Source organism: Ambystoma mexicanum, chromosome 11 (assembly GCF_040938575.1).
Source record: "Ambystoma mexicanum isolate Mex_15411 chromosome 11, UKY_AmexF1_1, whole genome shotgun sequence".
NCBI classification, from domain to species: domain Eukaryota; kingdom Metazoa; phylum Chordata; class Amphibia; order Caudata; family Ambystomatidae; genus Ambystoma; species Ambystoma mexicanum.
The window spans coordinates 352,164,595-352,184,906 of NC_090934.1; the positions used below are offsets into that span (position 1 = coordinate 352,164,595).

Genomic DNA, 20,312 nt, shown 5'->3' on the forward strand with positions numbered 1-20,312 from the left:
CCCAAATTTGGTGCGAAATGCAGTCTTCCACTCGTCGCCCTCTTTTATACGTACCAGGTGGTAAGCTCCTCGGAGATCTAGCTTGGTGTACACACGAGCATCTTTTACTTGGTCGATAAGCTCAGGTATCAGGGGCAAAGGGTAACGATTCTTAATCGTTATCTGATTTAGGGCGCGGTAGTCAATACAGGCCCTAAGGTCTCCTTCCTTTTTAGGTACGAAGAACAAAGCGGAAGAGACTGGTGACTTTGATGGGCGAATGAAACCATTGGCCAGGTATTGATCCAAATACTGGCGCAAATGCAGGTTCTCAGGTTCTGTAAGAGCATAAATCCTACTACAAGGTAGTTGTGCATTGGGTACCAAGTCGATTTGGCAATCGTAAGATCGATGGGGAGGTAAGGTGTTAGCCTGCTCTTTCTGAAAAACGTCTTGGAATTCTTGGTATTCAGATGGTAGCTGTACAGGGGTGGAGGTTACAGAGGCTAGACCCATAGCTGGATTCCTTGGGTAACAGGTTGGTTCACAATCAGGAAAAGTTATCTTCTTTGCTCGCCAGTCTATTCTCGGATTATGTGTTTCTAACCAAGGGATTCCAAGAAGTACTTGAAATTGTGGGGCCTTGATCACATCAAACACGATTGCTTCCCGATGTCCGTCCTGACCCACCAGAGTGGTTTCAACTGTGGAATGCGTTACAGGCCCTGAGGCTATTTCGGTTCCATCAACTGTAGTAATTACATCTTGGGTTACTTTCGGGCGGAGAGGAAGCTTAATCCTGGAAGCCAATTCACGGTCTATGTAATTTCCAATAGCTCCACTGTCTATGTATGCTTTTATAGCATGCAACTGCTGAGGCTGTTTTGGGTTCACAAGCACCATTGGCATGACAAAATGCAAGGTCAAAGAGTTTGTTTTCAAGCTCGGCAAGCGGACCCCTACGCTTGTCGGGCTAGGTCGTTTCCCGAACCAGGTGTCAATAACTCGTTATCAGTGGCTCCAACCACCTTCTTGGGTGGTTTAACTGGACAACTTTGAAGAAAGTGACCGGAAGTTCCGCAATACAGACAAAGTCGCATTTGTCGCCTTCTCTCTCGTTCCTTCTACGTTAATGGTCCTTTAACACTGCCAATTTGCATAGGTTCGGAAACGTCAGTACTCTTGGAGTTAACATGGGTCTTGATAGGTACTCTGGTTTCATACTTGAGCCGATCTGCTTTTCTATTTTGAAGTCTGTGATCAAGTTGAACCACTAAGTCTATGTAGTCTGCGCAGGCCTGGGGTGGATCTACTATCTGAGCTATAACATCTTTAAGCTCTCCGCGCAGGCCTCGATGAAACAATGTGATCCTTTTATTTTCAGGCCATCCGGTTTCCACAACTAGTCTATTAAAGGTGGCGATATAAGACAAAAGATCCTGATTACCTTGTCGTAAGGATAGCAGTTCGTTGTCAAGGGCCTGTCCCTGCGAGTGTCGAGCGAACAATCTTTCCATGCTGGCCTGGAAGCCCTGGAAATCCCGGAGAATGGGATCATCCTGATTTACCAATGGAATAGACCAATCAGCAGCACAGCCACTGAGGTAAGATAGTACAAAGGCTACTTTGGTCTGGTCGTTGGGGAAGGCCCCGGGCCTGCATAAAAAGTGTAAACGGCATTGGTTCATAAAAACGGCATATTTCTTGGGATCCCCCGCAAAACGTTCCGGCGGGGCCAAAGGCATGTGTCCAGGTAGATTGATTTGTACCGGGTTATTCGAACCCATTGTTGTAGAAATATCTCCGGAAACAGGTAAGGGAGTGTGCTCTGCCTGGCCCTAAAATAACCTTTTGGCCAGATCATCAGTTCTTTCCTTGGATAGGATTAGTTCCCTTCGGAGAGCATTAGTCTCCTGGCGGGCTGAGTGCACTTCTGCCCGTAATTCCCCTAAAAGATGGGCCAGCTGGTCTGTCTCAGAAGTCTGCATAGCGCCCAGGTGGGAAATTGTGGTAAGGCTTCGCGTTCTGTAACGCTCACCTGGTTCCCACGGAGGCGCGGCGTCGAAGGCGCACAACTCTGAAGATGGACAGGAAGGGCCCCTCTATTCTGGCTTCCCTGGCTCGTTGGATACCCTCCTGTGCGTGAAAAGGGAGTATTACCAACTGTGGAACAATGCTCAAGCCTCCCACTCCCTTCCAACCCTCCACGATACCTCCTCCACGATTCCCCGGAAGCCTCACCTTAGGGTTTGGAAGGATGAGCTCTCCATCCTGCTTCTGATGCAGCGGCGCGTTGAAACCCAGTTACTTCACTGGATTGAGGATTGATGGGAGTTCAGGTAAGCTTGACTGTTCAGGTAAGGCGCTGTAAAAGTTCTGTTCAAAAGTTCAAGCTTAATAATAATGTTTGTTGTCTAATTGCAGCAAGCGCTAATGCTTATGTCTTTTTCCCCTTAGGGGCCGGGGTTCGGAGTGCCGGAGATATGGCGCCGACCCGAAGTGAAACAGTTCTGGATGAGCGCTCAGGTAATGTCTTTGCATTCGCTCATTCAATGTCTTTGTCTTTTTTCCCCATAGGGGCCGGGGTCCGGAGATGCCAGGAAGCGGTCCTTTTCTCCCTCTCACCTTTGTTCTTGTCTTTTTTCCTCTAGGCGCCGGGGCGTAGCTGAATCCGGAAGATTGCTGCTGAAGATGGAAGCTCTTTGGAAAGGTGAGTAAAAGGCAGCGCTGCAGCGATCGAAACGAAATGCCTTTGAAATGATGTCTTCCTTTTCAGGGCCGTTGGAGAAATGACTCCGGGATGCAGATTTAGCAGGTAAGGGCTTTTCTTCTCCTATTCTCTTCCTTTCTCCCCTTGCAGGTGTTCCAGGGTGCTGGCAGGCATGGCTGAAGTCAGGATGCCGGAGCTGACACGGTGAGCGTCCAGCTGCTAGGTGCAGAACAACGCGAAGCATGTGTGGCTGTTCGGGTGGGGTTTAAATAGCCTTGGAAGAAGTTCCTGGTATGTATCCTTCCACCAATCAGGTATGTATCCTTCCCCGACCACACCCGGGTGGTGAAGTAGTCCTACAGGTTAAGTAGTCCCATTCAGGCCTCAAGAGGGCCTGGATGAAGCAGCAAGGTCTGCATCAGGTAAGTGTGCACCCAAGCACTTAAACACATATCCTCTTCTATGAGCCTGGCGCCTAAGGCGCCAGGACTTGGGTCCGCTATGAGCCTGGCGCCTAAGGTGCCAGGACTGAGTCCAAAGGGCCCCGACTTGGGCCCGCTGAGACTTTCCTGGGGAAAATGATGTCTGCCTCTGGGGTTGCTGGGCCCGGCCTGGCTCCTTAGAGGTAGGCATCATGACAGCCTTTATTTGTTTCAACGGGTCCTTAAGCAAGGCCCTTTTTGCCTTATTGGCCTTTTTGGATCGGGTAACCCTGGTCCATTCCTCCTCTGACTCAGAAGCACTGCTCCTAGAGGTTCCCGTCTGATCTTCCAGGTTTTCCCGGATTCTTTGAGCCTGGGAATGGCTGGCAGAATGTGGGAACCTGGTCTCCTGTGTCCTGTGACGCTCAGAGGAGTCTTCAGATCCCTCCTAGCTGCCAGGATTTGACGGGTACCCCCCCCCCACTGACCTAACTGGGCAGAGGTTTTCAGGATGCCCTTAGTGGGCCTACTCTCCTGGGGTTCCCCACTAAATTGCACTGTGCTTGGGTGCCCATACCCGGATGCCCGCCCCTCCATTCCTGGGTGGTACTGGCCTATGAGCCCCATACTTTTAGCTGGATAGTAATCTGCCATCCCTGTGGCCCCGTGCTCATGTGCGCCAGGGAACATGGGTGTGGCAGAGTCCAGGGACTGGTACAGATGAGGGCCTCCTGTACTAGGGCTCCTGAGGTTATGCTCAGGCGTTTCCCTTTCCCAGCGAACTTCATCTCTATCAGCCCCTGCTCCCTTTTGCAATGCAAGAGCCTGGGCTTTCAGCTCCTCAACCAAGGCCTTACTCGACTCTATCAAGCTGTCCTGCATGGCTACCTGTTGCTGGAGCCTATCATTGTGCTGGCAGATAGCCTCATTCTCTCTCTGTGCCTCCTGATTGGTCCTGGAGTACTGGGCGAGTCTTTGCTGCAGGAGGGTTACCTCCTGCGTCCCATCCCTACTGGCCTGCTCCTTTCTTGCCAGAGCCTCTTCCACCCTCCTGGTGTGCTCTAACAGGTTCTGATGCTCTTTTTGGAGGTCACCCAGCCCCTGGAGGGCCAAGTGATTTTCTTCAGTTTTTCTTTTTAAATGGTAGACTTCCTGGCCTAAGGTGTCCCTTTCCTGACTAAAAGTCTGCATCTGTGCCTCCAGGTCGTCCCTTTGCCTTTGAAGGGCACCAGCTTTCTGGCACTCCCGATCAAACTCTGCCTGGGTATCCAGGTCTTTCAGGATCAGTTTATTGCTCTCTGCCTTTTCCCTATCTAGGTGGCTTTGCAGGGTGACTACCTGCTCAGCACATGCCCTATTGAAATCTAATTGTTGCTCCAGCTTTTTCTGGCTCTGCAGTAGGGAGTCCAAACCTTCTTGGTACTCCTTCTGCAAGACCAGAAATCTGGTATCCTGTTCAGACTTTTCCCGTTGCAGGATACACATGTCCTCTTTGATTTTAATGAGATACTGTCTGCTCTCATTTTCTGACTCCTGGCTTCTGTGCATCCTCCAGGTCAGATTGGGCCTTCTCTAACGCGATCTGTTGCCTATTTGCCAGATCTTGGCCTTCAGCCCATTTGTCCTGCATGGCTCCCATATATAGATACAAATATGCCGCTATCCTAACCATCTTGTCGTGTTCATCTTTAGCTTTAGGAGCCATGTATAGTTCACTCAGGGCCACATGTAAGGGACCCTGATCTCTCCAGATATCTAACCCAGTTGCAGTGACTTGTCGTGTGATTGCCTGCAACCACGCATCCTGGCCCTGCTCAGTCCATTCACCTCTCACAAATAGCTTATGTAAGAAGTGCTCTCTGGCTATTTTGATGTCTACCAGTGTCGTCATTCTGGAATTTGAGTTCCTTCCTGATTTACAGAAGTTTGTATTTTATTTTGCGAAACAGACCATTTGGCAGGTGCCCTGCACTGCTGGGGGGTGGGGGTGCTAGGGGACATGAGTGGGGCATGAGTGGGGGCCTGCTGGCAGGTGCCCCTGACTGCTGGGTGGTGGGGGTGCTGGGGGACATGAGTGGGGGCCTGTTGGCAGGTACCGCTCAGTGCTGGGGGGTGGGGGTGCTGGGGGACATGAGTGGTGGCCTGCTGGCAGGTGCCCCTCAGTGCTGGGGGGTGGGGGTGCAAGGGGAGATGAGTGGGGGCCTGCTGGTAGGTGCCCTGCACTGCTGGGGGTGGGAGTGCAAGGGGACATGAGTGGGGCCTGCTGGCAGGTGCCCTGCACTGCTGGGGGGTGGGGGTGCAAGGGGACATGAGTGGGGGCCTGCTGGCAGGTGCCCCTGACTGCTGGGGGGTGGGGGTGCAAGGGGACATGAGCGGGATATGAGTGGGGGCCTACTGGCAGGTGCTCCTGACTGCTGGGGGTTGGGGGTGCAAGGGGACATGAGTGGGACATGAGTGGGGGCCTGCTGGCAGGTGCCCTGCACTGCTGGGGGTGGGGGTGCAAGGGGACATGAGTGGGAGCCTGCTGGCAGGTGCCCCTCAGTGCTGGGGGGTGGGGGTGCAAGGGGACATGAGTGGGGGCCTGCTGGCAGGTGCCCCTCAGTGCTGGGGGGTTGGGGTGCAAGGGGACATGAGTGGGGGCCTGCTGACAGGTGCCCTGCACTGCTGGGGAGTGGGGGTGCAAGGGGACATGGGACATGAGTGAGGGCCTGCTGGCAGGTGCCCTGTACTGCTGGGGGTGGGGGTGCAAGGGGACATGAGTGGGGGCCTGCTGGCAGGTGCCCTGCATTGCTGGGGGGTGGGGTGCAAGGGGACATGAGTGGGGGCCTGCTGGCAGGTGCCCCTGCACTGCTGGGGGGTGGGGGTGCAAGGTGACATGAGTGGGACATGAGTGGGGGCCTGCTGGCAGGTGCCCCTGACTGCTGGGGGTGCAAGGGGACATGAGTGGGACATGAGTGGGGGCCTGCTGGCAGGCGCCCTGCACTGCTGGGGGTGGTGGTGCAAGGGGACATGAGTGGGGGCCTGCTGGCATGTGCCACTCAGTGTGGGGGGTAGGGGTGCAAGGGGACATGAGTGGGGGCCTGCTGGCAGGTGCCCTGCACTGCTGGGGGGTGTGGGTGCAAGGGGACATGAGTGGGACATGAGTGGGGGCCTGCTGGCAGGTGCCCTGCACTGCTGGGGGGTGGGGGTGCTAGGGGACATGCGTGGGACATGAGTGGGGGCCTGCTGGCAGGTGCCCCTGACTACTGGGGGTGGGGGTGCTGGGGGACATGAGTGGGGGCCTGCTGGCAGGTGCCCCTCAGTGCTGGGGGTTGGGGGTGCAAGGGGACATGAGTGGGGGCCTGCTGGCAGGTCCCCTGCACTGCTGGGGGTGGGGGTGCAAGGGGACATGAGTGGGACATGAGTGGGCGCCTGCTGGCAGGTGCCCTGCACTGCTGGGGGTGGGGGTGCAAGGGGACATGTGTGGGACATGAGTGGGAGCCTGCTGGCAGGTGCCCTGCACTGCTGGGGGGTGGGGGTGCAAGGGGACATGAGTGGGACATGAGTGGGGGCCTGCTAGCAGGTGCCCCTCAGTGCTGGGGGTGTGGGTGCTGGGGGACATGACTGGGGGCCTGCTGGCAGGTGCCCCTCAGTGCTGGGGTGTGGGGGTGCTGGGGGACATGAGTGGGGGCCTGCTGGCAGGTGCCCTGCATTGCTGGGGGTGGGGGTACAAGGGGACATGAGTGGGGGCCTGCTAGGGTGGGGGTGGGGGTGCATTGCTGGGGGTGGGGGTGCAGGGTGACATGTGTGGGATATGAGTGGGGGCCTGCTGGCAGGTGCCCTGCACTGCTGGGGGGTGGGGGTGCAAGGGGACATGAGTGGGACATGAGTGGGGGCCTGCTGGCAGGTGCCCCTCAGTGCTGGGGGGGTGGGGGTGCTGGGGGACATGAGTGGGGGCCTGCTGGCAGGTGCCCCTCAGTGCTGGGGGGTGGGGGTGCTGGGGGACATGAGTGGGGGCCTGCTGGCAGGTGCCCCTCAGTGCTGGGGGTGGGGGTGCTGGGGGACATGAGTGGGGGCCTGCTGGTAGGTGCCCTGCACTGCTGGGGGGTGGGGGTGCCAGGGGACATGAGTGGGGCATGAGTGGGGGCCTGCTGGCAGGTGCCCCTGACTGCTGGGGGGTGGGGGTGCAAGGGGACATGAGTGGGACATGAGTGGGGGCCTGCTGGCAGGTGCCCTGCACTGCGGGGGGTGTGGGTGCAAGGTGACATGAGTGGGGGCCTGCTGGCAGGTGCCCCTCAGTGCTGGGGGTTGGGGGTGGAGGGGGTCATGCGTTGGTGATCAGTAGTGCAAACTGACATGTGGCTTGCCTGGGGGTCATGCCCATGGTGGATGGGCTGCCTGCGGGACATGACCCGGGGTGCAGGGTAGTCCCCTGTGGTGTGGGCTGCCTGCAGGGGCCGTGGAGGGTGTAGAGGGAACACCTGGGAGGACCCACACTGCCAATTCACGTGTAGGACTCCCCTGCACCCCAGATATACACGTACCACACTCGCACAGGGCCTGTCACGTGTGAAACTTCCCGCGCACCCCGAAATACACGTACCCCACTCGCACAGGGCCTAACGCGTGTGAAACTTCCAGCGAACCACAGAAATACACGTACCCTGCTGGAATCGCGTGTGAAACTTCCTGCGAACCCCAGAAATACACGTACCCTGCTGAAATCGCATGTGAAACTTCCCGCTCACCCCAGAAATACACGTACCCCGCTCGCCCAAGGTCAATCGCGTGTGAAACTTCCTGCGCACCCCAGATTTACACGTACCCAGGCCAATCACGTGTGAAACTTCACACGAACCCCAGGAATACACGCACCCGATTCGCACAGGGCCTATCGCGTGTGAGACTTCCCGCGAACCCCAGATTTACACGTACCCAGGCCAATCGCGTGTGCAACTTCACGCGAACCCCAGGAATACACGCACCCCACTCGCACAGGGCCTATCGCATGTGAAACTTCCCGCGCACTCCCGAAATACACGCACACGCTATTTTTGACACAGTGGGTGTCCGTGTTTGTCGCGTACCCCTTTGCACGTCATTTGTCCTAGAGGGCCACAGTATGGGACAATCATCAGAGCTGTATATACGTGCTTTTTGTTAGCGCACATTTTGGCGCACATTTTGTTCATGCGCAGGGACGCTACCGCCTGCCTTCATGTGGCGGATGTGTTTAGGCCTGTGCGCGTCTTCGCCCGTGCGCTGGTTTGCCCTATTCGATTCCATGAATACGTGTTGTAGGCGAGCGCGTGGGCGTTCCGCGCACTTGCCTCCTGTACTTCCCCCGTGACGCCCACATTTTCACGCGTTGTTCCCCATTCCGCGTGTCACGCCCCGTGTTACGCCTACTTTTGTTATGTGCGCCACGCTATGTGCGCTTTCGCTGTGGCCGTAGCGCACGCCGTTAGATGACCTCTGCGCCGGCATGCGCCACGCAGATTTTCAGCGCATATCCCAGATTTTACTTGCGCAAGGACTTCCATGAATCGATGTGCGCAGGTTTTGCTGCGATTTTCGCACTTGCACTGCGATTCGCACGGTTTTGCACGCTTGCACGGGAATTTTCAGCGCACATTAATTCCATGAATCGGCCTCATTATGTCATCTTAGGAAATTTGGAGACAAGGTTTTTGCAAACTCGTTGCCTCATAATCCTTCTCGTTATTTTGAACTCTAGGATCTGGTCTGGCTAGACTTCAGAAAAGTAAATATTGTTTGACAAGTATTGCATCTCTAAGAGCGGTTAAATCCAAGGTAGTACCAAACACGTCATGGCATAGAAGCGAGCTAGCCTATCATTTTTTAACAACTACCTAATGTTTTTGAGCCTATTAACTTTGTGACAGAAGGGAGGACTAACTGAGCCCTGGATGATTAAATCTGCAAAAGAAAAGTAGTAAAATGCATTGTCTATATTGATTACTAAAATGGGATTTATTTTGGGTTTTCAGAACGCTGAAGCCTTGGGATCTTTGTTGGCAAGCGCTGTTGGTACTAAAGAAACTCTGTGGACAGCTGAGAAGAGCATGCATTTCTGGCCAGACTGCTGCCCAGTGGCATGGTATTTCGGAAATCATACCTTGTACCCTGCTGGTTGCTTTCAGCTACAGATATATAACCATGGAACCAAGTCCAACTGCAGGAACCAACTTGGAGAAAGGAATTCAAAATGCTCAAACAGATACACTGAAAAAACCACACTATGGCAGTACAAATGTGTAACTTTCCTTCATGTCATCAACATCAGCTGCATAAAATATCTGTTTGATTTGTGTGCTCTCAGTAGAAAATACAATGGAAGACAACTCTCAGTTTTGTGGTTGCCTTCTGACTGTTCATGTACAGTATCATACCGTGAAATGCCTCCTTGCCCCTTGCTTCCCAAATTCTGCAGTCAAGGTGGGAATGCAGTTTCTGGACATTTATATTCCATAATGTGAAGTATTCACATATTTTAAGTCTTCTTCTGTGTCGTTTGAACTTACGACTGCATGTAGTGACACATTATGTGGCAACATTTAAAACGCATTCAGTGCTATAATAACTATACCCCTTGTAAACCTAAAACCGGTAGGTTATTTAGCGTTCAGTAAACCTGCTCCAGTTAAGCAGAAATTACTTTCTTTTCAATTATGTACACTGAGGTAAACATGTGATGTGTCTTACAATTGTAAGCATTCAATGTTTTGATGAGTGAGGGGTGTAAAGTTGACCTGGTCATTGAAGCACTTTGTGAGTTAATACAATTCTATCTGTACCCATCATTTCATACACTGATGTAGGTAGCTCTCTCGTTCTCTCTTTCTCTGTCTCTCTTTCTCACTGCGCTATCTTTTTCTGTCTCATACCGTTCTTGTTTCTTTCTTTCTCTGTCTGTCTCTCTCTTTCACTCTGGGTGAGAGTTGACAGGTTCATGTTTGCTAGTGCCACACCACTCATAGCGGACGGAAGCGCAATCAGAGGAAAAAGCACTAATAGCCTGAAGGGCGTATGGAGTGAATTTTTGATACAAAAAGAAAAATGAAAAAAATCGATTTAAAAAGACCGCTCGGAGACAGCTCCGAGAGGCCTTTCCAATTCGAACTGTCAGCCCCTGAGACTCATACGAGTGCGTGCCTGTGGTAAGTGTTTTTGGTGTGTGAGAGTGTGATTATCTGCGTGTGTCTGTGGAGGAGGAGGGGAAATGTTTGTGGTGTGGAAGGCAGGGGTTGAGGGAGTGGGTAAACGTTGAGTGTGTAAATATGTGTGTGTGTATGAGTCAGTGTGTCTGGGGGGAGGGTTGCCAAGGGCACGGCTTCCTGAATGGGGTTAGGAGGTGAAATCCTCCCCCTAGTAGTGTGCTATATCCTCCTTTTAAGGTTGCCCACAAAAAATATAAAAACATTTTTATGTGCGGCCTTTATAAAGCAGAAATATCAGAGAGAACCCCTGAAGTGAGGCGTTTTTATGGTTAAAAGTAGAATGGGAGCAGGAGTGACAGAGGCATCCTCCGAGGTGAGGGTCGTCCTCTTATTTGGAGACCTACATTTTTGTTCCATGTGTCTGCAGGAGTGTCACCATCACACTGAGGGAGCATTGTACGTACATGGAGAGGCATGTGGGGGCCGAATAGGCTCTGCAATGGGAGCTGTGGTTGTGACAGATCTTGTAATTGGGCCAGAGGCTGCAGAGTGCAGACCTGTGTTTTGTTAATTTATATTGTTTATCTACTAGTGTTTGAGCATACTCAAATGCACGGCTTCAGGAGCACTGCACAGCAATCAGGGACCAGCATGCAACATTAAACATTGCCTTGCTGCTCAAAGAAGAAATAGATCATTGGTTTTATTCTGAGAACAACCCCCAGGGAGGACATTTTGAGAGACAAAAAAATATCTATCCGTAGGTAAAGAAGCTATCAGAAAGGGAATGATCTTTTTCAAAATGTAATAATATCCATTTCTAATGATCATTTCCCCTAAATATATGACAGTGAAATGAATGATTCATCATGTAAAATAATTTATGAAAATGGTTTCAAAGTCTAAAACAGTCTAGACATGGAACGGAAACTGAGTTGAAGTTACATAATGTAAACAAACTATGTGTAATGACATATAAAACTCACAAATTGAACCAGAGACACAATACAAATGTAGCAGTCAACATACATATAGGTATTTTTTAGAAATAAAACAAAGATAAAGCATCTGGAGTTTTAGTACAATGCAATTTCAACAATTATATCTATAGCCTTATAAAATGCAGTAACGTGATCAACTGATTTCCCTGTTATTTATTGTCACAAACTGGATATTTTGATGCAAAGGCCAGAGGCTTAGTTTTAAAAAAAAGATTTATTACGGACTGTGTACAGAGGTGAGCCAACATAAGTATAAGTATTACCTTCTCCAAAAAAAGAAAAATACAGCCTTGCCTTTTTTCACAAATGCCTCTTGCAGCGGCTTTCCCAGTGCCAGGATGAGAGGGCCAGCTTTCAAGCCTCAGCAACTGTTCGAAAGACTCAGAGGAGTTACCTCACTCCTCCATCCAGTATGTAGCAAACCCTCTTTCTACTCCTCCGAGCCTAGGTACGAGCTTTCCGGGGTACCTGTACCCCAAGACTTAACCAGTCCTTGGTGTTCCGCAGGACCTTCTGGGGCCCCATAGAGATCGCATTGGGGTCAGCACTGAGAGAGGCAAAAGGACCTTTATCTTCCAATACTCGTCACCCCATGACAACCTTCTTCACTCTGCTCATCTGAAGACGTATCATCCTCAGGCTCCGCACTCTTGCCTACCCCCTTCTCCTTCTGATTAATCACTGTCTCCTTACTACTATTATGGCCTGTTATCGTCACTTTCCACTCCACTATAGGCCATCCTTCCTCACTCCAGCCTTCTAATGTTACTACATCATTCAACTCCAGCTTGTATTTCCTTCACCCTTCTGTCTGCTCTTGTCTCCTGCTGCCACTCCATTCTTGGTTTTACTTTCTCCTTTTCTAGTCTTCCTAATACCACCTTCCAACCCACTTCTCACCACTTCTGACTTCCAATCCTCCCTTGGTTTTACGTCCTCTCTCATTTTCTCTACTCCTACTCCTGACTTCCAATCGACTCCTGATTTTACATCCTCCCTCCTTTCGTTTGCTACTACCAAAGACGTCCACTCCACTCCTGGTTTTGCTTCTTCACTCTTTCCTTCCTTTCTCTCACCTTTAAATCTCACCAAGTTCTTAATCTTCTGAACAGATCACCTCCTTCCCTCTCCTGCTGCCACTTCTTCAGCTCATCTCTTTTATCACACTGCTGTCTCAAGTCTCCAAAGTCTCTGCAGCTCCTCTCCTCTCCAGCAATGTCCCCACTCCAACTTTCTCCAAACAGAAGCAGCCTGCTCCTGTCAGTCACCACACTGAACCAGGCTCCTTGGCTTATATGGCAACATACCCTCTTCCCTTGATAGGAATTAGAGCTGATATTATGCAGCTGTGAGCCTAAACGGTGTGTGGGCTGAGCTGACTGTATTAGGATATCTGAATCTGGGAAACGGGGAAGCTAACCTGTAGTAATGAGTGGTCCCTCACGAAAAATCTCTTTGAAGTTCTTCCTTTCTTTCTTATTTGCTTATGGCCTCACATTACCAAAACAAGTACACATATATACACAATGTATGTTTATCAAAAGTAGAAGTTTACTGAGGAGCCAAAAACTAGGAGTACAGACCTCCAAAACATTTCAGACTAATCCAAGTCCTTCATCAGGCACCGAATTTGTAGTAATATGAACAGAAAAAAGCACAAGAAAAGAGGACAATATAAGTACAGGCGTCCAATCTTATAAACTCCGAATGTAAGAAAAACATTTACGTTACGCATCACTTTCCTAGAATTGCAAGGCTCCATTAAAAATCTGTTGCGGAAATATAAGAAAATCAGTATAGTGTAGACTCCTGAATCATTCAAACCCTGACTGCCCAGCTATGGATTCTAAGCCTAAGTAATAAAAGATAGGTAGACCTTAATAACAATGATTAATAGTCTTGTGTACACAAAATAAGTACAACGTGACCAAGCTGTTACCAAGCCTAGAGAATATCACAGAGGATGAGCTATGATTTCCACGGATTATCAAGAATACTACATACTGACATAGATAGCCTCCTAGTTTTGCAAGTGCGTTGGTTAAGTGCAACACAGTGTGCAGGAAGGACTTACTGTGGTGTTGGATTCTGCAGTCTACTTTTTCTTGCAGGTGCAAGACTGCACTCTAGTCTGACTCAAAAACCAAAGCACAGCATGTAGAGCATGTGTTCGCAAGTGCATTGGTTTAGTGCAACTCAGTCTGCAGTCAGCAGTTCAGCGGTGAGGTGTGACTTGACAGGCTAGACCGTGTTTATGAAAAGAAGGTAAGACTGTGGGGGACTAGTTTTCTTTTTTGGTTGTCGGCTGAGAAAATACTGGGTAAAAGCAAAGCCAGAAAAGGACAATATAATCTGTGAAACAAAAGCTTGACAATTTCAAATACTATTACAGAGGATATGACAGAGGATATGACAGCCCCAGTGCGCGGCAGGAGTTCAGGACTCATCCTCTCTTGAGTGCATGGAGAAAACTACATAGCAATCACACAGAAAAAATACTGCATATTTTCAGGTGGTGTCACCCCCCAAAGGAGAATGAACAGAAAGCTGGAAATGAAATAGTCATAAATGCGCAGAATAACGCTAATTCCATAGTGATTAACGATAACTCGTTACTTAAATTATGTTATTCCTTGCAATCAGAAATAGTTGCACACGTTGCACAAGAAAAACAAACAGTAACTGGTACAGCTGACTCTCAACCAGACCAGTAGAATGATCAATCCTGGCTATGCAAGACTTGGGTAGTAGCTTGACTGCAACCCCAGAGCTTTTTTTTTTAAAGTGGTGTGGCTGTAGTCTCACAAGTCGAAAGAAAATGAGAGCTACCTCGAATTATAAACTGCAATTACCACCTTTCAGTTTGCCACCAAAATGTTATTAAATGTATGTGTCGAGATGTACAAAGAGATATGGCATCACAGCGAAATGTTGCTGCAAATTGACACGGCTGCAGCGTGCTCTTCCTCAGAGACATTCAATCATCTACCCCTTGAGGTGATAACGGCCAGGTTAATCCTGACCCGAGCCTATGGCGGCACAGTCCCCTACACTGGAGGGTAACGAGGGTGAGATCATTAATCTGATAGCACCGAGTGCGGGGGAGGTCTCTTCTGAGATGTATTTAACAAGAAAACAGAGGTGTAAGATCAAGCTACAAAACACTACAAAATCAAAAAAAGGTCCACTCGGGGGGGGGGGGGGGTGCAGTCAATGGTCAAAACGTATACGGGCAGAGGCTCCTACAGTGCTTCATGCTCCAAAAAGGCCCAAAAAAAGTCAATAGAAGATTGAAAAAAGAGCGCTGACAAAGGTACTGGTACCCTACCCATCTGGGTATTAAAAGATCAAGATGTAGGAAGTAAAGAATTAGTAGTGGGAGACTCGGAAATGCATGAGTCTTGTTAATACAGTCATGTGATCAATACTGATAGATGTCCTACTTTCGCGCTCTGAAACACCTGTCTATGAGCGCTATATAAATAAATTATCATATCATATCATACTCCTGATTAATCTAATACACTACCGGCAACTGAGAAGTAAGTAACCTTCTGTGCATATCCAAAAACATTCATCCTGATGAGTCTATTTCCCAAAAGACAGGAGAAATTGATCATAATAATAATTTATTGTGATTTAGTCAACATTTGAACTTTACACAAACATAACCATGTAACAAACATTAAACATTACAAAATATATTAAGCATAGAAACATACAATAATAAAATAAGGTAAAATAAAACACAGATTAAAAGTTAAGAATTAAGAATTGGATTAGGTAATGGGACTGACTGGAACTAAATATACAGTGAATACATAATTAATGCTAATGTTGATGGGTCAACCCCCCCCAGTGATCCACAGGGTCCAGGCTATCCAAGACCGTTCTATAGGCCTGTACTCAGGCTAATTGGTTCTCTGACAGAGCAAGGTACGGGGCCTATGTCCCAACCTGTAATGTTTTGCCCCACTTCGAGGGAGCTTAGACAACACAAGTAGGAGTGCCATGTCCGGTTTCTTGAGGGATTAATTCAACAGGAGACCCCTCACTTGTGTCCAAACTCTGAAGCTGGGATGAGATGGTATCTGTATTGAGACAATAGTCCCAAAAAGAGTCTCCGGTGATAGCATCCAGGCTATGCACCAGCTTTCCCAGCATGCACATGTACAACGGTCCCAATTTGGGACATGCAGTTAGCACAGGTCTGGTGGTCTCCAGGCAATCGGCTCTCCCACAGATAAGGCAATTCCTGTCCTTGAGGGCTATAACCAGGTGGGGGCCTGTGACAGCAAGGACCTGCAATTGGTTAATGCGTAGCCTTAGGACAAAGTCCCTTTTGTCCGGGTCCGGGCACAAGAGTAGGTAAGGTTGTATCCTCCTGTATCTGTGGACTACGTGAGATACTGACTCATACCCTTTCAGCTTTTCTAAGAGGGCGTAGTTTTCACACCAATCCCAGCGAAATAGATCAATAGATCAGCTTTTTTGAGCCTGCTGCAGTGTTTTCCACATCAGAGGGTCCTGGAATCTGGAGACTTCGAATATATTGAACTTCTCGAAGACTTACCTATGAAAACTTGATGTATACATTGCTGCTCCGTGGAAACAGCAGTGATTATTAGAGCATATGAGTCTAACTTCCTTAAATGAGGGTTTGATCTGGCCAATGGATGTGAGCTTCTTGAAAAACAGATTTTGGCAGCCAATTCTAGGAAGATTGGGGACCTGACAGTTACAATGTATTATGGAGAACGTTGTGTTATGAAATTTGGCACTAGTAGAAATGATACACAAAAAGTGGCTCTCGGGATTCCTACCGATAAATTCCTCTGCACAACTATGAGCTGTCTCTATATTGTCCTGGAATACTCCCGGCTATACTCATTTCCTGGACCAGGCTGGCTCTCTTGATCTGCTGAGGAAATGTCAAATATTTATGTTACAAGAATGCTGGCTGGTTTCTGATATTACATTTGACGGCTTTCAGACTCATCAAAAATGTAGCTTTTAGGGGCTAAATGGGCTGCCCTTATGGTGGCCTGATGATCTCTGTAAAGAATACTAGGAAAGTGTTGAATATACTAGTTCATGCACATGAGAAAAATGTACTCGCAGTAGAAATATTCTTTAATTGGGGATCTGCCCTAATAAGGCTGTTGCTTTTGAAAGTATATGATCCCCCGGATGGAAATCATACTGCTAGGATTTGTAATAGCATTACAGAGATTTTGGCTGAATGGTTTAACAAAGAGGATGAGGATATGGACCTGCTTGTGAGTGATTTGAATGCATACTGTGAGTATTTGAACGAAATCCATGGAACCAATTGTGTGTACACAAAGTGTAAGATGACCCATAACAGAACTAATAGACACGGTCAGTTGTGGTCCTGCTTTTTGGCGAAATGGGAGATGGTGATGCTGAATGGGTGCATTGATGGTCAGGAAGGGAGGTATGTAGGGAAGTGCTTTGATGGATGTCTGGAATGTGTGAGGTCAGAGCGTGAGGTCAAAGAGAATGTTGTGAGGTATGTATGAATAAGGGAATGCTGGTGTGCTGGTGTTGCAACCCAGGCAGTTGGAAGATGTAGCCTGGGTGGTGGGAGCCAGTGGGTCCCACACAAGCAACTAGATGTAAGAGCAATAAAGGGCCTTATTAAGTTACCTGAAGCATCCCAAAGTATTCTTCATAACACAAACCACAGCCCTGTACAAAAATATGTATTGGGGAGCGAAATTATTAGTAGGAATTATTTTCTTTTTCTTAATTTGATCATTATAATGTCTTTCCATTTCTTTTCTTCCCTTAAAGGTACTGTCCAATTTGTTCCTTATTTCATGTATATCTTGTACATTATATGAACATTAATTTGAATATTTTCTAGCAGCCCTTTGATTTCTTTTAGACATTCTTTCACTTTGTTCTCTTCTATGTCCTCGTGTTGGTGCTGAACTATCATATTCGTAACTTGAATATTACTTCTACATCTGTTAAATAAGAATTAAACAAGTGTCACAAAACAATTAAAGACTCAATTGATTGTACTTTTACTAATAGCAAACAAATTACCGACTTAATTGGTACACTAAATAACAATCTTATTAGCTGTTGTTGGACATTTGAATGCCAAATTGCATGCTAAACTACAAAATGTTGTCTCTGTGTAGAACCTACTAACATGCTGAAAGTGGAAAAAGATCTATCTATTTTGTAGATGTTTCATACAAAAATACGAAACACGAACTTCTACTTAAACAATAAACCCCAACAGACAGAACAGACAGGGCATCACTAGGTAATGGGTCCAAGTGACTGGTGTGCCAATTAGAGGTGGGGGATACAAGAAGACAACATGAAGAAACACAGACATCCCTTTACGGCTATCCCAGCAGGTAAGATGGCAACCTCCTGCTTCTCAGAAGGCTTGGAATGTGACTTTACCAAGAGGTGAAGCCTTCGATTGGCTGGGGCCCTCTGATCCAACCAATGAGATGGTAGTTGAATGTACATGATCTTTCCCAACTGCTGTTTAAAATAAATCAATACAGAAAGTTCTCATTCTATATTAAATAGACTATGGCCTTCATTGCATAACATCTGCTTTTCTTACTAGTGCCCTACACCCCTTGACAAAACATAGACAAACAGTGTGTTAAAAACCTCTCGTAAAAATCCATGTACTATAAAAATGTATGATCAATCAATCAATCAATAGTACTTTATTTCGGCATTTTATGACATAAACGTTTACATTAAAGGAAAGCACAGGGATACAGCTTGTGATCACCAATAAAAAGCTCAGGAACGTTTATAGATTACAAATCCAAAGCAACAAAAAAAAATGTCACAATGCTTCAGAGCTTTCAACACCATACAAATATGCATATTAAAAATTATGAAATGAAAAGTTTAGAAATGACAAAAATACGGCATAGCTGCAAATATATAACAATAAGTGGAATTCAAGAACCCGCCAAGCAAGCTGTTCTTCTGTTAACTGCTTTTTTCAAAAGGTTTAGCGTCGTCCATCCAACCACTGTATTGTCCACTCTCAGTAGGTAGCAAGAGCCACACAGCATTGTGCAAAGCTCTCACTTCTTAGAAGTGAGATGTGTAGTAGCTCTAATGTCGGAGTATGCCGGCCAAAAAAATACAAAATAAAGCAAATCTTAGTTAGCGTCACCACATAGTGGACGACAAGTATCAACTGTTGTGCCCGACCACCTGGACGTGACCACACTAAGTGGTAAGCAATTCAATCTTGCTTGTGTATAATAGACCTTGCATAAATGTGGTCAGACCGGGTTAAGTATTGTTGAATAGTAGTTTGTGGCGGGCCAGAAGAAGGATGCGGACACTGTAAGGACATTTTACCCAAGTGTTTTAAATAAGAATAGAATAAGGCCTATATTTCCCTAGTGGGTTCCCTGCCCACTTAAGTTACTAAGGTGCTCATCAATCGTGACTAATAGTTTAAATAAATCAGTCCGCTGTCCAAATCTAACCTAGCTGACCCTACCACTATAATAACCAACTAAAGTCAGGAGAATGACTCCCTTCTCCTAAATGCTGTGTCTTGGCTCAGATACTTTGTGGTTTTTAATGTTTTATTTAGTAGATTGTCCGTAAATAGTTTCTTGTAACTTGTTGAATTCATTTCTTTAACTTCCTCGGATGATGGTCTGCTTCTCCTTTCCCTCTCTTAGGTGGTGTCTTGGTCCTAGTATGATACCTTCCCTCAGTCTTATAGGACTCAGTGTTCTTTTGTATATTGTCCTTATCTCTTGATTGGTGATTGATTCTCAAATACTCTTCATTCACCTCTTCCCAAAGTGTTCTTCTGTATGTACGATTTATCTTTTCGCCCCCACTGGGTCTTGGCTGTCAAATGTCTCTGGTGTCGCATTGGATCTGTTCAGGAGTTGCTTTCTCCCAATGGTGGTGTCAGCGTTCTTGCATGGGCCGACTGCCCACCATAGTAATGGCATGGTCATGCCACCATGGAGCTCTCTACTCGAGGGCTCTTGAACTTTTCCTGATCTCGCACGCCGGCCTCCAAGCGTTTCTCGCACAGTCGTCTCGTAGCCATTTAGAAATGCGTGGGACCCGTGCTTCGCACTAGCTCTGTTCCCTTACGCAAAGGGGGCTTCCCCTGTCTCTCTCAGCTCCCTGCTTCCTCTCTCACTGGTGACCTGTGTCTTTTCAACCTCCTCGGCACAGTCCTTTGTGAAATCTCATTTAAAAGGATAGCTTCAATTTCATCTTAACAAACATATTGGTTCATGTTATCCTTGTTTACATCATGGAACTTATAATGTTCTGGTGGTTCAGACAAGTTCATATAAGCCCTCAGGTGGAGGGCATTATGGAGTTCCCCCGGGGAACGGGAGTCCTTGTCCCCAAAGGAGGAGTCCCTCCTGGTGAGGTCCCACTTGCTTTGACCCCTAGAGAGAGTGCTGCAGAGCGGGCTCACCTCCCTCGCTGCACTGAGGGAGGCTCCCCCTGGGGAGAAAGGGTGAATACCCTCGATTCATCACATACCCTTGCCTTTTTTCGGTGGTTTCCCCTTCTTCACTGACAGGGAACAGACTCATGAAATCAACAGTCCCTTGTTCTTGACCTTTTCGATGTTCCACTGTAAAACAGAAGGGCTGTAGTAACCATCTCATTACTCAGGGGTTGGTGTCTTTTTCTCAAACTCATCCATGTTAACAGGGAGTGGTCTGTGATCAATCTAAACTTTGGGCCTGTCAAATAGTATCTTAAGTGCATGACAGCCCATTTTATGGCAAGAGCCTCCAGTTCTACAGTAGTGAAGAATTATCCTCTGGAGAAAGGTTTCCGCCTCGTATATCATATAAGCTGTTCCATGCTGTCAAGTTCCTGTGAGAACACCGTACCTAAACCTACTTTAGAAGCATTCGTTTATAATATTAAGTCCACATTGAAATCTGGCATTTTAAGGACAGGTTTGCTACAAATTATATTCTTCAGACCATCAAAACATTTTTGATCCCATTTGTCCCAGAGTAGC

At 47.9% G+C, this 20,312-nt stretch overlaps 1 protein-coding gene across 2 annotated transcripts in view; it reads left to right on the top strand.

Moving 5' to 3' along the window:
* Nucleotides 1-17,306, top strand: part of THEMIS2 (thymocyte selection associated family member 2) — a 465,016-nt gene extending 447,710 nt beyond the window's left edge. For both annotated transcript variants that reach the window (XR_011279631.1, XM_069623060.1), the window contains one exon: nucleotides 9,102-17,306. The gene's annotated coding sequence lies outside the window, so the exon portion shown is untranslated. The remainder of the gene's footprint in view (nucleotides 1-9,101) is intronic.
* The last annotated feature ends 3,006 nt before the right edge of the window (nucleotides 17,307-20,312 follow it).